At 38.8% G+C, this 20,161-nt stretch overlaps 1 protein-coding gene across 4 annotated transcripts in view; it reads left to right on the forward strand.

Annotated features, from left to right (window-relative positions):
• The window catches only part of AKAP6 (A-kinase anchoring protein 6), a 393,441-nt gene that overhangs the window by 10,596 nt on the left and 362,684 nt on the right, over positions 1-20,161 (forward strand). The gene's annotated exons all lie outside the window — the stretch shown is intronic.

Genomic DNA, 20,161 nt, shown 5'->3' on the forward strand with positions numbered 1-20,161 from the left:
GATGTGGCCTTTGTCAATTAAAGGAGTCTTCCATTGACCTAGTGCTGTTTACAGGGGGATTTAGGTCCGCTTAACTACTCTGCTCAGGTGCATGGATTTTCCACACCCCTGACCAACATAGTTAAGCTGATGTAATTTTTTCGAGTAGGCCAGGCCTCAGTTACAATTAATGTCAGAGGCAGCTCTGTAGAGAAGTGTACTATGTTGGTGGTTCATATGGCAGATTGTGGGTATTACAAGAGCCTGCATTCCAGAAATCATACAGTGCTACTGCCTTGTCCATTATAGAAAGTGTTCATAGAGCCACTTCAAAGGCGGAGGGAACCCAAAAGCTTCAGATTTGGGTACCTGAAGTTAGTACTTAAAATAAAGGTTTCCTTTGCCCCCAGCACGGGTGTTGAGCAGCTGTGCCTCCCATTTGGTTCAATTGACTCCTTGCATATTATGAACCTGAAGCAGCCTGTGAACTGATTAAGGTTGTGTGCACAAAATTCTGGACTCTCCATGAAAGGTGGCCTCCCAGTTTGCATTAGTCTGAGCACCATGAGTTTATTGCTTCCACCAGCCCAACACCCACTAGTGGAATGATTAGGAGGTAGGGGTGCAAGACTTTCTGACACCCCTCCTAATTAGGGCACAAAATGGCTTCAAATTTTCCCCCAGTGGGGGTGGGGAGGAGGAAGCTTCTCCTACAACAGAGAAGTCCTCTCCTGCATCTTTTGCTTCACTGTTTCAGCACTCACTGAAAACCTTTGTATGTGCATGGTCTGTCCTGGTGGACACTGCACAGTGCATCTCTCTAGTGCTTCCTGTCTCTTGGGGAAATGGTCAGGGAGAATAAAGTCCAACACTGGGTAGCACTCTTTTAGGAAAGCAGGAAGAGCACGGGCCAGCAGGTAGGTGTGAATGTGTATGATATAGGTAGTTTATCATGGTTTTTAACATATGTTGCAGCCTACACACGCCTGGAATAGGTGAAACTTTCATATTAGTAAATATACGTGATTGCATGTAAGACCAGTATGTGAAATGTATGCTGCTTTTGTTGTATTCACATGTAAGCAGAGTCAGGATGAGCTCCACCCTGACATCTGGTGGTGAGGTGTGGCAAGTTGTGGAAAAGAACTTCAGGGGCTAATCTCATTTGCATAGGCACACACACCCCGCCTAGCATGAGCCCATAGCTGCCCAAATGGTCACTTTGGCTGCTGTGGGATCCCCAGTGTCTCTGTTATTGGGGCAGGAAGAACAAATTATTACCCTGACTATGGGAACTGTGCTTGGAACTGTACTGGGCCTTTTGTTATGATGGAGGGACTCATCATCATCAACTATTGCCAGCAGGAGAGTGAGTTTGTGTGTGGGGGGGCGGAGGGTGAGAAAACCTGGATTTGTGCTGGAAATGGCCCAACTTGATGATCACTTTAGATAAGCTATTACCAGCAGGAGAGTGGGGTGGGAGGAGGTATTGTTTCATGGTCTCTGTGTATATAATGTCTTCTGCAGTTTCCACAGTATGCATCCGATGAAGTGAGCTGTAGCTCACCAAAGCTCATGCTCAAATAAATTGGTTAGTCTCTAAGGTGCCACAAGTACTCCTTTTCTTTTTATCATCAACTAAGTAGCACTCGCTAGGCAAGGGACATGGGTTCCAAAACTCTGTGAATAGAGAGAGGCTGGGGACAAGTATTAATATTTGGTGGCATGGGCCTCTTGGTGAGGGCCTTACATGCTAATTGCACTTCCTCCTCTCTCCACTGTGGAATATCAGAGCTAATTTTTGATTCCATTAGGAGTCTAGTTACAGGCTGCTGAGCTCTGTTTGGGCTAATGGTGCACCAGCACTGAGGCTTCCCTACTACAAGCTGAATTCATCTAAGAGCTGAAATCACTGAGCGTTGTGTTAAGTAGTGGGGGAGCCTGAAGATATATTGTGGAGCAGTTTGCAAGGAGTGCTGGAGTGCCTTGTGGACAGGCTGGTGGAGCAGTTCATAGGATGGCGGGAGCTACTTGTGGGACGCGGAGCGGAGCAGTTCGTGGACCGGCTGGTGGAGCAGTTCGTGGGACGGCGGGAGCTGCTTGTGGGCCGCAGAGCCGAGTGAAGCAGTTCGTGGGCTGGAGGGGCGGTGCGGGGCGAAGCGAAGGCTTATGGAGCTGTGGGGCGGTCAGCTTCAGATCATGTAAGGTGCCCCTTACCTCTCTCTCTCTTTCCCCCCCCCCCCAATCTCCACCCAGGTTGGGAGATAAAGCTCTGCAGATAAACTTTCAAACTCTGGGGCTGCCCTGACCAGGGACAGAGACTTTTGGGCCACTGGACTTTTGGGACTTTGGGTGATTTGGGGTTGCTGGACTCAAGAACCAAAGGGAAAGGGCATGCCCCAATTTGCTTGGGGTGGGTTTTTTTCTCATGGGTTGTGTTATGAATCCTGTTGGTGGTGTTTCCCCAACATAATGCCACATTGTTTCTCTCTGTTATTAAAAGGCTTTTGCTACACTCAGACTATGTGCTTGCGAGAGGGGAAGTATTGCCTCTTGGAGGTGCCCAGCGGGGGTGGTATATATTTGTCCCAGGTCACTGGGTGGGGGCTCGAGCGGTTTGCATTGTGTTATTGGAATGGATCCCCTAGATATTGAACCCGGCCCTTGTTGCTGCCAACTCTGACGGGCAGAAGGGTTACACACATATAAGTTACATATAAATTTCTTCCACAAAGAAGGATGCAGGAACGGAGCTTACAGCAGTACAGATATTAAAAAGAAGAGCACAGGGGAGCACTCAGGACCCAAACAACATGTGGGGAAGGAGAGAGAGTGTGCAGGAGTAGAGGGAATATGGTAATAGCAAGACGAATTAAAAAGGGAGATTGCAGAAGAGGGTGAGAAGTGTGGGAGGGGCAAGGGAAGAGGAAGAGTCTGGCTGTGGAATGTAACAGGCTGAGAGGGAATGAGGTAACAACTGACACAAACTGGCTACAAGTTAACCATTGCTTTAAGGCTATGAGTGCTCCATCTTATGCCCACTCTTGTCAATGTACCATGAATGTGACAAATTCCTCTCTGATCAAATAATCGCTATGGTACATTGTTTCTGATAATGCCAAGACTAAACCCAAGATGAAAGCTGCATGCTAACATGTGCGTAAGTCATCAAACAAACATCCCTTTATTGCAGGTACTGTTAGATATAGCACTTTCTCTCTTTTTTTTTTTTTTTTTTTTTTGTTCCTTTTACATAGGTTCTAAAATGTAAGATGCAGCAAAATGTTCTTTTGGAATAATGCATAGAAAATGAATGATGCTTTTGCAGCAAGTTCCTTTTTTCCCCCCTTTTTTTCCCCCCTTTTTTAAAAATCCTTGGATTGCTGAGTATTTTGACTAACTGCTGTGAACATTTCCCCACTAATGACTGGACTGAGACCCTTCATTGTACATAAGTTAGCTTATGAGCCTTCATAAGTTAGTGATTTTAGATCACTGCAAAGCTGGACCAGATGGGAATGAGTGGTTTAGCAGTTAAACTCTGCATATCTCATTAGTATGCCGTTCAGCCATATAGTACTCTTTTGGCAATAAGCTTTCAATTAAAGATTAAGTCCTTAATACATGGATGTCTGTCAAGAACAACAATAGCAGCTCCATCACAGCTGTTAGTGTATCATCTCATCATATTCTTTGGAACTGAGATCCTTAGATGCCAGAGTCATTGGCAAAACAGATTGGTGGGCATGTTAAATGGAGGATTATTGCCCCCAATACAACTTTCACAGTCCATTGTGTTAAAAAGACGACTGAGGAAGCACACTAAATCCATCAACTATAAATACACTTTTTGGAGTGTGAGGTAGTCACTTTTCTAAATAAAATAGATGGACTTTTTTCTCCCCAAAATGGCAGCTACAGTCCATATGACAGACTAAGTTCCCTCTAAAAAGATATTTTTCAGTTACAGAAGTGCAAACAAATTTATTTTCTTCATTCCCCAAAATATTTCAAAAACAGTCAAATCTACTCTAAAATTACACAAATTGAAGTCATGTGACTTGTTCAGCTACACAAGCAATTCATCTGGGTTGGAATCCTCATTCCTTTTGGCATTCAGTCCTTTGTTCTAATCATTTACTTGCATGTCTTCCATGTATTTGGGAAGATGTTTTGCGCCTCAGAGGTGGTACATAAACCCAATAGTGATGGTAAATCTTACACTAAGGGTCAGAGTCCTGCTTAATCCAGATGCTAGGGAATCCTTCAGTTCAGGTGTCTTTCCAACCTTGTAATCTTGGGTACAAGATATATATATATATTTTTTTTATGGCTCCATGGAGTAAAGAGTTTGAGGAACAATTTGAAAACACATTGATGCAACTTGTTTCTGACATTCTACCTCTTATTTTTAGGGGGAAAAACAGGTTTTGGAATATTGTCATCAATGTCTTTCTGAATAAAAATCCTTTAATATTTTGTTTCAGATTTCTATCTGGCACTGTAAACTACCCTGCGTATTTTAATCTGCTTATCTATGGCAGATTTTTATCAGTAGGTATGAAGAGGGGCCCAAGAAAGAGAATGGGATTGCTCTCTAAGGATTCCTTGATCAGGCTCAGTAGAAAGAGAGCTGTTACTGGAAGTCCTGGGTTTGTGACATTTTTGAATACAGTATTTTTAAAACACAAAAATTCACCATTCACACTTGCTTTGTAATATTGAAATGCTGGAAAACAAAAACACATCATTCCCTGTTTTGAAATATTATATCATGCTACTTAGGCTCAAAACAATGAATTATTCATACAATTTGTTGGGTTCCTTTCTGAGAATAACAGTAACATACTTCCAGCATGGGGCTCCATTTAACTAATGATCATCTAGACACTACTGTATACTATAAAGAATCTGTTTCCACATGCCATGAGGTCATTAGAACAGTAATGCATATTATCGAATGGCAAGTTGCTTTAAAATCCTGAGTATAGGTCAAAGGGTTTGGTAAAACAAGATCTTTAAATCAGCTGTTCAAGACTTCAAATAAAACTGTTGCATGAAGAAAAATAGCTTTGTTTTACTTGTGAAACTAAGCAGGATAAATAATACAGTAGATTTGTTCTATCTGAAGCATGCATTATATAGGTACACTTTTATTCTACAAACTTTGTATGGGAGTTAACCGATAAGTACCAGTTTTCTTTGGGCAATAAATAAATGCTCTTCAATAGCTATGATGCCTACTTCAAGGTTTGACAATAAATAAAAGAACCTATTTACTGATAAGGCAATAAATGAGTCATTCAGTTGTCTTCAGGTAACTGCACAGAAAACAAATGTAGAACTATTTCCAAAAATATTTACTTGAACTAGGATTTGAAGCTTTCTCCCTCATCTTTATATAAGAATAGCTGCTTTTAAAAAGCCAAACAAACCAAAACCACTACCCCAGACTTATTTTGGTTCATGTCATTTTAACCTCCCTGTTACGAATTTATTGTGAGTTGTTCCCTAACAGTTATCTCTGTATGCAGTCTCTAATTTCATTTTTTCTTTCTTGTAAATAAGATCTGTAAATGACTCATGATTTGTCAGCTGTGTTTTTATGAGATTAATGGGAATGCATAATACTTTTGTTAAATTTCCTACCTTGATGAGCTCAATCTTGAGTGTTTTTTAAAAATATTTCTTTTAAGAGGAAATGTATGAAATCATAAACAGTAATAATTGTGATGTAAAAGCTTCACTTTCATTGTTGATGCAGGCAGTAGGAAAATGGACTACCATTTAATTCTGAGTTTATTTAACCATATCTTTAACTAAACTTTAACTAGTAAAGTTATTCACATTGATTAGATGTATAATTGTATTAATATATTTTTCACTTTCTGTATTTATTGGAATACACTAACAAATCTGAACAGCATCCTTCTTTAAAAGTCCCAGATTGCATCACAAATTTACAGCCTTCTAGAAACTGATGCAAATAATATTTTCCATCTTGATATCAAAACTAAATCTATTTAATCTTTCAGAATTTTGGCAGGAATCTGATTCCCGACCCAGGAGATATTTACTCAACAGACTTGCTCCTAAGTATTCATGATTTATAATTGAGTTCTATTTATAGAAACAAGGCACTGACTTAAAGAAGAAATGAAGAAATTTCAACATTGATCAAGTGAGTCATGGATGAATGTTGAGATATTTACACTTTACTACTTTCAGACTCACTGCACAAATTCTTGCTATTTTTTTTCTCTCTCAATATCTTCTAGTAACTAGATTAGTTTCAGAATTGTAATTTGTGCCAGGTACTTTTATCTTATTCCTTCTGCATATGAAATGTGATGATTATAAAATAATTTAATGAAGTTTAAGAAAACAGTACATCAAGTAAATGCAAAAATAACCCTCCTGTCCCTCAATTCCTCTTCCTTTATTATATATAAAAACAACAAAAAAAAAACCCCAGATGTGATTTAGCCTCTCCAGGCGCTATAGGGAAAACCTAATTTGTCCTGATATAATAATAGGAAGTGTCAGTAAAAATGGGTGATGCTTTGAAATATACATAGCCACTAACTAATGCAAAAAGGTATTTCATATGTAAAGTATGACCTTCTTTAAAAGGAAGAGATTCTGAACAGATGAAGTGCTTTATATTAAATATTTACTAACCCAAACCTTTCCCCAAACTCATTCCTCATTTACAGCTGTTTCTGCACTTCGTGGTTTTATTTGGGAAAGGAAAGGTACTTTCTAAAGTACCCTAAGAGGCTGTTTTTGCACCATTTCCTCTCTGATCCAAAAAAGTAAAATTAAATCCTGCAAATCTCAAAGGCGAGACTTCAAGATTTTTCATGTTTTGGGGTCTGCTTCTACAAGCACATACTAACTATGTAGTACTTTTACCATGAGTAGTCTCTCTTAAACCAATGAGGATATCCATCCTAGCACACATTGAGCGGGGTATTTAAGTGTGGGCAGGATGGGGTCTTAATGTTGCACGCTAATAAACCTTGGAGAACGATTAGGTAAGCCTCCGAACTTTGATTCTGCTAAGACAACCAGCAGTCATAACTTCTGAACATTCTGAAATGTAACTTATTGCTGGTGAATTATTACAATTCACCTTCCATTTTTACAACTATGATTTCATGGACTGTGGATGAGGGGGGCTGTTTGCTACATTCCTCCTTATCTAGGCTGAAACCACTGAATCATTTCAAGTTATGACCTGGGCTAGAATTAAAAATTTTATTCATCTGGCTGTAAGTCTGGATCCAAAAACTCCCAATGCCCGATACATTTCTTTACTTTCAATGGAACTAATGCAGGTTTCTGATGCATTGATTGAAGATCACTAGTGAAGTAATCATAGACAATAAAGGGGAAGAAATGCAGATTGGGATAAGTAAAGAACACATCAGAGATCTTCTGACTAATCTGAATGAATTCAAGTCAGCAGGGCCTGATGCTATTCATCCCAGCGTGCTTAAGGAATTAGGTGAGGAAATCTTGGAGCCACTGGCAATATTAAGTGCAAACTCATGGATGACAGGAGAGATCCTGGAAGCCTGGAGAAGGGCTAATATAGTGCCCATCTTTAAAAAAGGGGGAAAGGAGGAGACAGGGAACTATAGACCAATCAGCCTGATCTTGATACCTGGGAAGCTACTAGATCAATGTGTAAAACATTCAATTTGCAGATATTTGGAGCGTGAAGGGATGATCACTGGCAGCTAGCATGGATTTACTAAGACCAAATCATGTCAAACCAGCTTGATTTCCTTTTTTGACAAGGTAACTGATTTGGTGGATCGGAGGAGGCAGTGGACATAATATACCTGGACTTCAGCAAGGCTTTTGACCTAATCCCACATGAAATTCTAATAAATAAATTGGAGAAATGCATGCTTCATAGAACTACCATTAAGTGGATACATAATTGGTAAAACTACTGCAAACAAAGAGTAACTATTAATGGAATGATGTCAGATTGGAAGAAAGTTTCATGTGATCTGGTCTGGATCTGGTGTTTAACAACTTTATTAATGACCTGGATGTAGGACTAGCGAGCATACTGATCAAATTTGCAGATGATACAAAGCTGAAGTGGGTTGCAAACACTTTAGAGGATAGAGCTAAAATTCAGAGGGATCTTGATAAATTGGAGAACTGGGCTATATACAACAAAATGAAATTTAATAAAGACAAATATTAGTTGCTACACTTAGGGAAGAAAAACCAAATGCACAAATACAGAATGGGGAAAAATGGCTTGGCAGCAGCACTGCTGAGAAGGATCTGGGAGTTGTGGTGGATCACAACCTTAATATGAGTCAACAATATGATGCTGTTAAAAAAGAAGGGAAAAAAAGGCAAATGCAATTATGGGTTGCATTAACAGAGGCATAGCATGTAGGTAATGGGTGGTGATAGTACCGCTCTACTTGGTGCTGGTTAGGCCTCAGCTGAAGTACTGTGTCCAGTTTTTGGTCACTGCTGCATAGAAAGGATGTAAAGAAACTGGAAAGGATCCAGAGGCAAGTGAAAAAGGGATCAAAGAGATGGAATGCAAACCATATCAGCGAAGGCTAAAGAAATTGGGTATGTTTTAGTTTGGAAAAGAGGAGATTAAGGGGAGGAGGATAGAATGATAGTGGTCTTCAAATACTTGAAAGGCTGCCATAAAAAAGATGGAGAAAAATTGTTCTCTTGCCAGAGAGAGTGGGACAAGAGGCTATGGGTTCAAACTGCAGCATAGCAGATTTACATTAAATCTCTGAAAAAACTTCCTACCTAGAAGAACAATAGGACAATGGATAAGGGAAGTCATGGAAGTTCCTTCACTGGAGGCTTTCAAAAAAAGACTGGATAGCTATTTGTCTTGGATGGTTTAGATGCAACAAATCCTTTGTATCTTGGCAGGGGGTTAGACTAAATGACCCTTGCAGTCCCTTCTAACCTTATGGTTCTATGACTAATATCAAATATTTATTTTTGTGGGAAGAGAGCCATCTGACTTCTAGCTGATCTCCTTTGCTTTTTCTTTCGTTGTCATAATTCTGTTGGAACATTTCCTATCTACTTTAAAGGAATCCTTTAAATCCTGTAGACTACTGGCAAAGGTATTTTTTGTAAGTCATCTTACCAGAAATCCCAGGTTTTTTTCCCCCTTCTTCCATTATCTTTCTATATAGAGTTATGTTCCTCATCTTGTAGCTATTTTGTAATGTTAAAGAACAGGCATAGATAGGTCAGACCAGGATACTTGTAATGCAGAAAATATTAGTTGAAAGGTGAATTGTGCTCAGTCAGGCAAAAATAAAGGCCATCTACTAGAGAAGTTAAGAAACCAACCTGTTTAAAAGTCTGAATTTTTGCTTGGATTGCCACAGTAACAAAAAAAAGTATAGGTTTGTATGTGTACACATTTTATATAGAAACTTTTACACACACACACACACACACACACAGTGTGTGCATATTATAGGTTAAGATTCCAGCACTATCTATAGTTAATTTTTTCCGGACATATCTTGTTATAAGACCTTATTTTCAGTTGCTTATGACACTGCCAAACTTAAACTATTTGGGATGAAATTTACCATGCTCGGTGTCAACCACAGGTTGAAATTTTTTTGAAAATTTCAGCAAAAATGGCAGCACGCTCAGCCACACTCTGACTTTCACTGCACTGTAGCCATGTTTACACCAGACGTTACTGTGCTGTATATTCACACCCTGGCTTGCTGTACAGTAACTCACCATATAGATAAGCCATTAAACTACATTTTTCACAGTTGGCTACTAATTGTGCATTCCTTATTTTTTGGGTGTCCAACCTGATACCGTGGGGGGGTCTAAATTTACAGAAGTGCTGAGCACTCACAACTGCAATTTAAGACACAGGGAGATTTGCTTAGCATTATATAGCATTTTATATATTCAAAGTAGGCTAAACAATTGGGGACCTAGGCATCTCCATCTGGGCACCCAGTCTTTGACCTTAATTTCTTTGTGCCTCAGTTTCCCAACTGTAAAATGGGGATAGTATAGTAATGCCAGCTCACCTCACTGGGGTGTTGTGAAAATAAATTCGTTAGAGTTTGTGAAGTACTCAGCTACTATAGTGATGAATGCCATAAAAAGTCCTATGAGAAAGCTAACAATTTTGTATTCAAAGTAGGATATGACTATTGTGTAGTAAATAAAGCATGGGGCCACACAGCAAGCAATGAACATAAAACAAAATATGGAATAATGGTTCATTAAGTGAGCACCATTCATTCTGTGCATGAATGAGGCAGGGCTCCGGTGGAAAAAATAGTATATGATCATTATGATACAGTGTAATGCATTAATTGCATGAATACACACATGAGGGATAAAAGATGATTTCACAAGGAACCTTTTTCTGGCATTTCCGAACTTTTCAGTGCTTGATTTAGAAACCTGAATGTTCTTTTGATGTATTCTCTGTGTGTGTGTGATTTTTATGCATATAAAAATATAGACATATATGATGGTGTGTGTAGTATATACCGAGAGCGATTATAATAGTGTGTATGTGTACATTCACTTTGTGTGGGGATGTACATGTAAATGGTACCATTTGATTTATTTGCTCTTTAAATGCTGAGGCATTTTCTATAATTTACTTACATTGGCTGTTTGTATATTTTGTGCTTTACTGTGTGGCTGGACATATAATATGGTGGTTGGGAAGTGTGTGACAATGTGTATGTACACTGTATTATCAATTGAACTTTTATGGTGGTGTATTTTGCAGTTGTGATGACACAGTCATATAAAATTTGTAACATGCACAATGCTACACTAGATATCACAAATAAATATAATTTATGTACTCAGTATTGGAAATCCTATCGGTTAGTGTGAGAAACAAGAAAAACATCCTCAAAGGCAGTTATCTTTCATCAGAGAAATTTGGTGACACTCAAGCTAGCTCAAATGTACTGTTTTAAAGAGACCAAGTGCCAGAACTACACAGAATTACATGAAAGGTACTAGAGAAACTTCCCAAGTGCACAGGGTACAAATAGCAAAATTAGCACCCCATCTAGCACTCTGGCAATCCAGGTAATCGTGACTTTTCAGGGATACAAAACATTTCAGAAGACCCATATCATGCAGACTGAAGTGTAAGGACACTCAAACTTTTTTAAGAAGGAGAGCCGTACTCCTTTCCCCCAGGTAATGATGTGCCACCCTCCTATGTCCTTGGGGACCTTCAGCTTCCCTGGTGGGCAGTGTGCTGACCACCAGCATCCTACTGATTTAATGCTTTCCTTGGGATGTGGTTATAGGATTTGATCTTACTCACTGAAGTCAATGGTAAATGACTTCAGTGGCTTGGGATTAGGGCCATACTCCATTAAACTGTTTCCCAGCAGCCTCTTCAGGCTTCCTTTAAACATGAGCACAAAAGCCTTTTTGTTTGCAATGGCAAAAAATATATTAAATGAATTCAGTATTGGTGTTCTGTAAATTTTGTTTTTCTTGGGAGAATGCTTGCATGAACATTTGCAAAGTAAAATTCAGAATACTTGAACACCTTTGGTCCTGGTTGTACAATGCAATGACGACTTAATTTCTGTCACCGCCATTTCATCTAGAGAAGAAAATATAGAATTAAGGCCAAATTCTGTCTTTGGATACATGCACAAGTGGTAGCTACATGCATATACTTGAGAACCCAGTTCATTCTCCAAAATGTGTTTTCATTCTCCCATTATTTGAATATTTAACAAGTAAGATAAACTCAACTGTACGTTGTATAGAGAATCATGCATGTTAGGTGACATATACTATATAGTACTAGCAAACCATTTGAGATTTTTCCCAATTATTTAAATTTGTCCAGCAGAAACTTCGATAGAAAGTATAACAAAGTTCAGTTTCCTGTATTGTTGTTGTTTGTATATGTATCAAGCTTCCAAAATTCTGATCCAATATGAATGAGTGAGAAATTGGATGAATCCACATGTGTATGTTCCAGAGCTCTCTAACAACCTGAAAAGCAATGGCAGCAATAGAGCCTGTAATGAAGAGTTAATTGAACCCATCAGGGAGGGACAGCAGCTACTTATATCTGGCCTGTGAATCAGGGGGATTGAATGTTCTTTGTGTGGGTCTTTGCACACCCATTGCTCCTTATTCACCTAAGGCAGCCCTGCCCAAGAGCATGATAAAGCCACATTTTTGGTGACACAAAGACTGCAGAGGTTCTCCCTTGGCACGTATTTTCATGTGAGAGTTCAATCTATCACCAGCAGTGAAGGTGGCGCTTATGTTCAGCTCTGAGTGGTCTTCACCACTGCTTGTCTTGCCAATATGAACATTTCACCATGTAAAGAAGAGTGGACCTCTTTGTAACACACACACACACACACACACACACACACACACAGCTCAAATTTTATTCTGTGCTTTCTGTATATTTAAGATTATGTTGGTTTTTCACTATATGTCCCACCACTACTTCTTGTTAACATGATGCTGTATCTTCTTGCTTTTCTGACTGGACATAAATGTCATGGATGAGCAGTCTGCAGACAACTGCAAATCCATTTCTGTTCTCTGCAACAATGAAGAAGCATTGATAATACTTGTCTCATTGTTTTTGACACCTGTCAACACTTTTGGGTCAAGTGTTAAACATTAATACCTGAGCTGTTGAGACAAGAAGGAAAGCTTTCTCAGGTGTCACCTTTCTGCTAGACCTATTGGAGGGGCAAATCATGTTCCTCAGCTTCGTGTTAGCGTGTGTGCGTGTGTGTGTATATATGGTGGAAGAATCACTTAACAACTCTGTTTAGTAGAGCCCCTAGATATTGTAAGAGGCACATGCATCTAATATTTCAAGAAGGGTTTTATAGTGAGGTATGGGGGGAGAGGGTGATTTGGATTTTTTATTTAATTGTGTTAATGATTCATGCACAGTTAACGACTAGAAATTCAAAAATATTTTAAAAATACAAAAATGGCAACATTTAAGATTTCATGTCACTGATATTTTCTATGAGGATACTGTGTTAAGTAGCAATGCCATTATGAATATTCATATAGGAGTTGGAGGTTTATTTTCTAGATGATGAAGAGGTAGGTAGGTGCACTAGTCCCATTGTGTTACCATATTTGTATGCTTCGCTGCTTAAAAATTTCCCCTTTGCATCTAGCATCATTACACCCTGGGTCCACATATACATCTTTAGCATGGATTAAAACTAGGATTCAAAGAGATTGGAGAAGATTATGGAAATCATTGCCCCTGGCATACTACTCAGAGTTTTCAATTTACATTAATTTTTTTAAAGATGGCTTCAAATGAAAAATCTCGAACTGAATGGCCAGTGGGTAATGTTACGATCTGTCAGAGTCTGTATTTCCATTTTTTCCTAAATCCTGGCTCAACAAGATTTCTAAAATACAACTTAGGATAGAAAATATTTAAAAAGAAAGAAACTATTGGAGTGTTAAACATTGAAATTAAAGTCACGTGTGTGTCATGCAAGGAACATCTTGCATGACTTCTCAGGTTAAGTTATATGCACAGGGAAATCTGACTTGTATCTCTTAAAAAATTAAACCTCTATTGGCTGTTAAAGCTATAGAATAATTGCAGGTTCAAAAATATTTATTAAGAAAAAACATGTTTCTAGAAATTATAAATTTGTAAAGCCTTTTGAAGATGAGAAATTATACTAAGCAATTTTCAGTTTTTTTATGACTATCATTCTCCTATAAAATGCACCTCCCTTCCAACCTCACAAATACCAGACCTTATTCCAGAATTTCCCCTGTTCCCAGAAGGTAGGAGGTGTTTAGAATGGACACCTTGTAAGAGAGGAAAGGATCTGGTTGATAGTGGTTATAATAATAACTAATAGTCTACAATTTCAGCACTGAGTGAAAGAAAAAAGGAAGAAAAGTTTAATACTTAAGGACTTGATCCTGCACACAAAGTATGTGTATGTATAGACCCTTATTCCTGGTGGGTGAAATCCTGCCCCTATTGAAGTCAATGGGAGTTTTGCCATTGACTTCAAAGGGGACAGAATTTCATGTATTGACTTTAGTGGCTGTCTGCATATGAATGAGGATCCATGCAGGTATTGGTTGGCAGGGTCAAGCCCTGTGCTACTTTTTATCAAGATGTCTAATGAATTTTAAAAATAAAGCCACCTGGTTTTAAAGATTCCCTTGTGTCTACTCTGCAGAGATGAACAAAGATGTTTCTTGCCTAGCATTGAACGGCACTTCTAGCTGGGCGGAGTAGTAGAGGACTCTCATTAATATAAACTTATGGAAATGCAGATTTAAATTTTTATTTTTTGCTTCTTCAGAATCAGTTTTCCCAGTGTCTTTTGGGAATGTCAGCTTTGATGTAACTTCAAATAGTTCCTGTTACGTAAGAAAGTTGTTGCTGTGGGAATTGCGTGCTGTAATTCATCATCCATATCAGTAACCTAACTGAAAGCTAGAGCTCCCGCAGACAGCTTAAATTTCTACCTCCTGTAAAATAAAGACTATATTTTTATTAAGCATATTCATGTTTCATAAATTACTCGTACAACTGCTAATACCGTTTTTTCCTAGTCTTTATTAGGATTATGGTTTTGGTGAATTATCCCGTTTAAAAATAACAGGCCTGGATTTTTAAAAGAATGTAGGCATTGCTGTGCTCAGTGTTGCAACACCTAACTCATTTAGGTGCCTAAATCTCATTTTCAGAAGTGATTTAGGCAAGTTGGAGCCTAAATCCCATCAACTGGCAATTGGATTTTAGCTCCTTAGTACCTAAATCCCTTTGAAAATGAAATTTAGGCTCTTGAATCAGTTAGGCATTGCAACGCCTTCTAAAAATCCAGACTTGAGAGCCTGAACCAGAGCCCCCCTGAAGCCAGTGGGAGCTTTGTGTTGGCTTCAATGAGCTTTGGATCAGGCCTTGGTATATAAGATAACTTTAGACATCCACCATTTATTTTGATAAAGATCAAAAAGAAGAAATGTGAAAGAGACTCGATCGCACTGGTTAGTTCTTATGAACTATGAAATCCTATTTCTGTAAGTAATCGCGCAAGACATTGTTTCAGTGTAGTAATGCACATCTTAAAATGTCAATGCATAGTTTTAAGAAAAGTTTAAAAAATTTCATGAAGTCAAATACTATTTTCCAAATTAAATAAGTCTCTACATGGCTGCAGTGAAATCCTGCTCACCTTGCTCCTGTGACTAGTCCCATTAATTTCAATAGGATTATTATTTGCCTGAGTAAAACTAGTGTGGTTTGACCCCTTCTTTGTAATTCAAAGAATTTCTTGGTCCATCACAGAGATGGGCAAACTACGGCCCGCGGGCCACATCTGGCCTGTGGGACCGTCCTGCCCCGCCCCTGAGCTCCTGACTGGGGAAGCTAGTCCCGGCCCTTCCCCCACTGTTCCCCCTCCCCCACAGTTATGCCGCTGCATGGGCAGCGTTTCTGAGCCGCATGGTAAGGGAGCCGGGGCTGGGTGGTTGCATATGGGGCAGGGAGTCCCAGGGGGCAGTCAAGGGGCAGTTGGGCGGGGTGGTCAGGGGACTGGGAACAGGGGGTGGTTGGATAGGGCAGAGGTTCTGGGGGGACAGGGGATGGGGAACGGGGGGGTTAGATAGAGGGAGGTCCCGGGGGGTAGTCAGGGGACGGGGTCCTGGGAGGGGGCAGTCCGGGGACAAGGAGTGGGGTGGGGGTTGGATGGGTGGGCAGGCACAGCCTTCCCTACCCGATCCTCCATACAATTTCGCACCCTGATGTGGCCCTTGGGACAAAAAGTTTGCCCACCCCTGGTCTATCAGCTGTTTTATGTCTAGTTTTATAAATTCATAGATTCTAAGGCCAGAAGGGTCTGTTGTGATCATCTAGTCTGACCTCCTGTGTAAGAGAGGCCATAGACCTTGCCCAAACTAATTGCTAGAGCATCTCTCTTAGGAAAAAAATTCAATCTTGATCTAAGCATTTACCAAGGATCACACTGGATTCTCCATCACTGACAAATTTTAAATAAAGATGTACCCTCAAACACTGTGTGTGTTAACATAACATATTTGTTTTCAATAACCCAGATTTATGCACAGATTAATGTAGTTTATTTACCATATAAGAGTGAACAAGTCACTTATAACACAAGCTATGCTTTTGTTGATTTTCCTCAATACTTTAGCACAAATATACCTGTTTTAGATGCCTTTGCAGTTTTTGCACAGACATTCATTTTTACTTCAACGTGCTAAAATAGATGCTGCAATATTCTGTGAGAAGGTGTATTGCGATCCTCCCGCTGAGCACTCTGTTTCAGCAAGAGTTAGCAAAGAATTTTTACTCAAGCTTTTTAGAGTTAATTTGCTTCTGATGGCACTATAACTTTTGTTAAATATTTGAAAGCACAAACTTTATTAACCAATACTGCGTTGTTTAACGTAACACAAAAATAGTGTAAAAATTAAAGTAAAATTAAGTTTAAATGCAGACTTATGCCATCACTTCGAGGGTATTAAACTTTCATGACACTTGGTTGTGCCTGGGAGCCAAATGTAGAACGCTTTTGAAATTGTTTGGTTAGCTTTAACATTTTGCAACATAGCCAGACATAACATATATATGTTGTTTAGACATTTTCACTATAACATTCTTATAACTATATTTTAATATTTAATAACCCAAACCAGAAATTGACATTCTGTCAATATTATCTTTGCATTAATGTTGAGGATTTTCCCCTATAGTTTTTTCTTTGAATATTTATTATGGGAAAAACCTAGTAATGCACATGTAAAGGAAGTAAAAATGAAGGTCTATGCAAAAAAAGCAGAACTATCTATAACAAATTTGGGCTACAACAGTATATTTGGGCTAAAGTATATTTGGGAAAATCAGAACAGAAGCATAGCTTGTGTTAAAAATAATTTGGTCCCTGTAACATTGTAAATAAACAGTTTTATATATATATAAAAATTTGGGTTACTGAAAACAAGAGAAATGTAAAACAAATCTTTTATCATGTTATCCAACTTCAGCTATTTGAGGGTACACCCCAAAGACACCAGACAACATGAGCGCACGGTGAAGAAAGGCCTAGGCACCAGGAAAAAAAATGCTTTATATAGAACACACTGGTCAGCCTATTGTATATGGATAATTGAGGATTCAACCAAATAGAGATACATTATAAAGACCAGTAGCTGGGCCAGGTCTAACTGTTAGTTAAACTGTATATTAAGCCCAGTAAGTTCATGCATATGCCTGTGGTTTTAAATCTTTCTCACTGAAATTTGGCTGAGCAAAAGACTGTTCCACAGTCTGGTATCTTTCAAAACAGGAGACTCCCAAAATCTAAATGGAATTATTGGTTACATTTCAAGATTATCTACATCTGGATATCTATTTGGAATGGGGTAATGTGAAAAATATATTTTATATATATTAAAAACATATAACTCTTTTGACAACACGCAGTATCTTTAAACCTATAATTTATGGTATTGAAGGCCTGGCTACTGAAAAAAATGGTACATCATTTACAATATTCATGGTATTGCTAAATTGTTTGAGTAAGTAACGGTAACCTATAACATGGATGGACAGTACTGTATAGTACCTAATTACAAGAAATGTATATAGAGGCTTTATTTGTAAAGTCACTAATCCAAATTTCTGTTTTACTCCTTCTGTGCATAGCACTGTACGGGACACTTTCATTTTGAAAAACTGGGATAGGCATTATTAATCTATCCAAAGTAAGCCCCAATGTCAGGATGAAGTTGAAATTTATCTACCAGTTTTAACGTGACTATTTAATTGCTTTATTTTGTTAGAACGCTTTAAGTCGCATCTAAAGGCTCTCACCACTAATTCAGACATGACTTTGGCAAAGGTGTCGCCTTGACTATAACAACCATCAAGGTGACAAGCGGGGTCCTGTTGACTAGTATATGCTGGTAGTATATAAATGTCATATTTATAGTATGTATTATCCACACCATTTATATATATTAATGTTATCGGTGCTTAATGCATACTAAGCACAAATAGTGTAACAGTGATATTGCCTACACTGGCCTATACCATAGTTCTGTTCACTTATGCTAAGTATCCCATAATTTCTTGCATTTGCTGAAGTAAGTATTTGGCATAAGCAGATAGGAGGCTTGTTGAAATCAGTCATTCTATGTCTTAGTACAAGCTAGGGAATTACCTTCACTGATCAGTATCTGAAATGCTAGAATCCTAAACAAAGATAAGAAAGGAACTGGAACAAATTGATGGGTTGGATTTTAGTGACAGGTAAAGAAATATGAAATGTGTAACTTGGGGAGCATGCCTTCTTAGTAAGGTAAATATAACACTGCTGCGTGGGACTGTTCTTCAGAAACCAGTATCTTATAGAACCTTTGTCTTTTATACCATATGAATAAACCTGACTGACATAGGTTATTTGGTCTCTTGAGTATATTGCATCACAAAATAATGAACCAAAGTGTGGTCAAGCTTTTGACTACATTACTTATCAACAGTTCCAATGGAAAATTACTCACTGTTGTAGCCCATAGGGTAAGCTTGCACATTATACTGACACCATTATATTCATTGGCTTACCTTCAGTATGTTTAGCTGCTTTTATTATAGTCAGCCTGTATCCTGTAAGATATTAGCTGGAGCATAAGTTAACCACACTTACTAAGTAGGCTACAACCCTTGGCACAGATCAAGGGTTGCCTTTAAATTTTGGGAACTAAGAGGAGCTTGCTCAATGGTAGGAGTTAGAATGTTCCAGTGAGTGACAGCACAAGGGACATGGAAGTAATAACGTCAAATCCGCTTAAGCAAAGGGTGATGGTATGATCATGAGCTGAAATGGCAGTTACTTGTAACAATATGTAATAGAGAATATGTACATTTCAGTATTATGTTGGTGAAAAGGCTAAAATGGGCATGGAGGACTGAGTGTGGGCAAATGATGCTCAGGCCCTATAATAGGGCAGTCACCATGTGGTCTAGGGCTGTTCTTTCCTGGGCCTCTTCCATTGCTGTCTGCTTCTCTGTCATTTGACCATTCAACTTATTGGGAAACTTGGACCATTGGATGCTGTGGCATGCCAGAGACAGGGCTGGTCTTTTGTCTCCTACCACCAGGCCCTCAACTAAGGGTGTGAATATGCAGTTCTAAGAGCTTATGCATAGCACGGTACCATAGATAACCCCAGTCCTGTATTATCTCTATCTTCTGTGGCTTGGACCTTTTCTAGCTTTATCCATTATTTTAACAAAGGTATTACTTCGTACTCAGTGTGAGTGTCCTCGTTATCCACTCTGAGACTCCACACAAGATATTGAACTCCATAGTGTGAATTCTGTGTAGCCTAATTCTGGGGGAAGAACCTTATCATAGATCAATTGGCTGTCAATGCAAACATTATTAACCTTCAAAAATTTACACCTCATTTCCCGTCTGAATTTCTCTAGCTTCAGTTTCCAGCCATTGGATTGTTTTATACCTTTCTCTGCTCAACTGAGGAGCCCATTATTAAATATTTGTTCCCCATGTAGGTACTTCTAGTCTGTAATAAAGTCATCCTTTAATGTTTTCTTTGTTAAGCTAAATAGACTTAGCTCCTTGAGTCTGTCACTGTAAGGTGTGTTTTTTTAATCCTTTAATCATTCTCATAACTCTTCTCTCACCAATTTATCAATATCCTTCTTGAATTGAGGACATTAGAACTGAACATGGTATTCCAGCAGTGGTCACACCAGTGCCAAATGCACAGGTAAAATAACCTTCAATGTCTACTCTAGATTCACCTGTTTAAACATTCAAGGACAGCATTAGCCCTTTTGGCCACAGCATAGCCCTGGGAACTCATGTTCAGCTGATTATCCACCAGGACCCCCAAATCTTTTTCAGAGTCACTGCTTCCCAGGATAGAGTCCCCCATCCTGTAAGTATGGCCTACATTCTTTGTTCCTAGAAGTATACACTTACATTTAGCCATATTAAAACACAGATTGGTTGCTTGCATCTAGTTTGCAATCCAGATCACTTTGAATCAGTGACTTGTCCTCTTCATTATTTAACATTTTCCCTCAATTTTTATATCATCTGCTAACTTTAACATTGCA

This window comes from Natator depressus, chromosome 6 (assembly GCF_965152275.1).
Source record: "Natator depressus isolate rNatDep1 chromosome 6, rNatDep2.hap1, whole genome shotgun sequence".
NCBI lineage: Eukaryota > Metazoa > Chordata > Testudines > Cheloniidae > Natator > Natator depressus.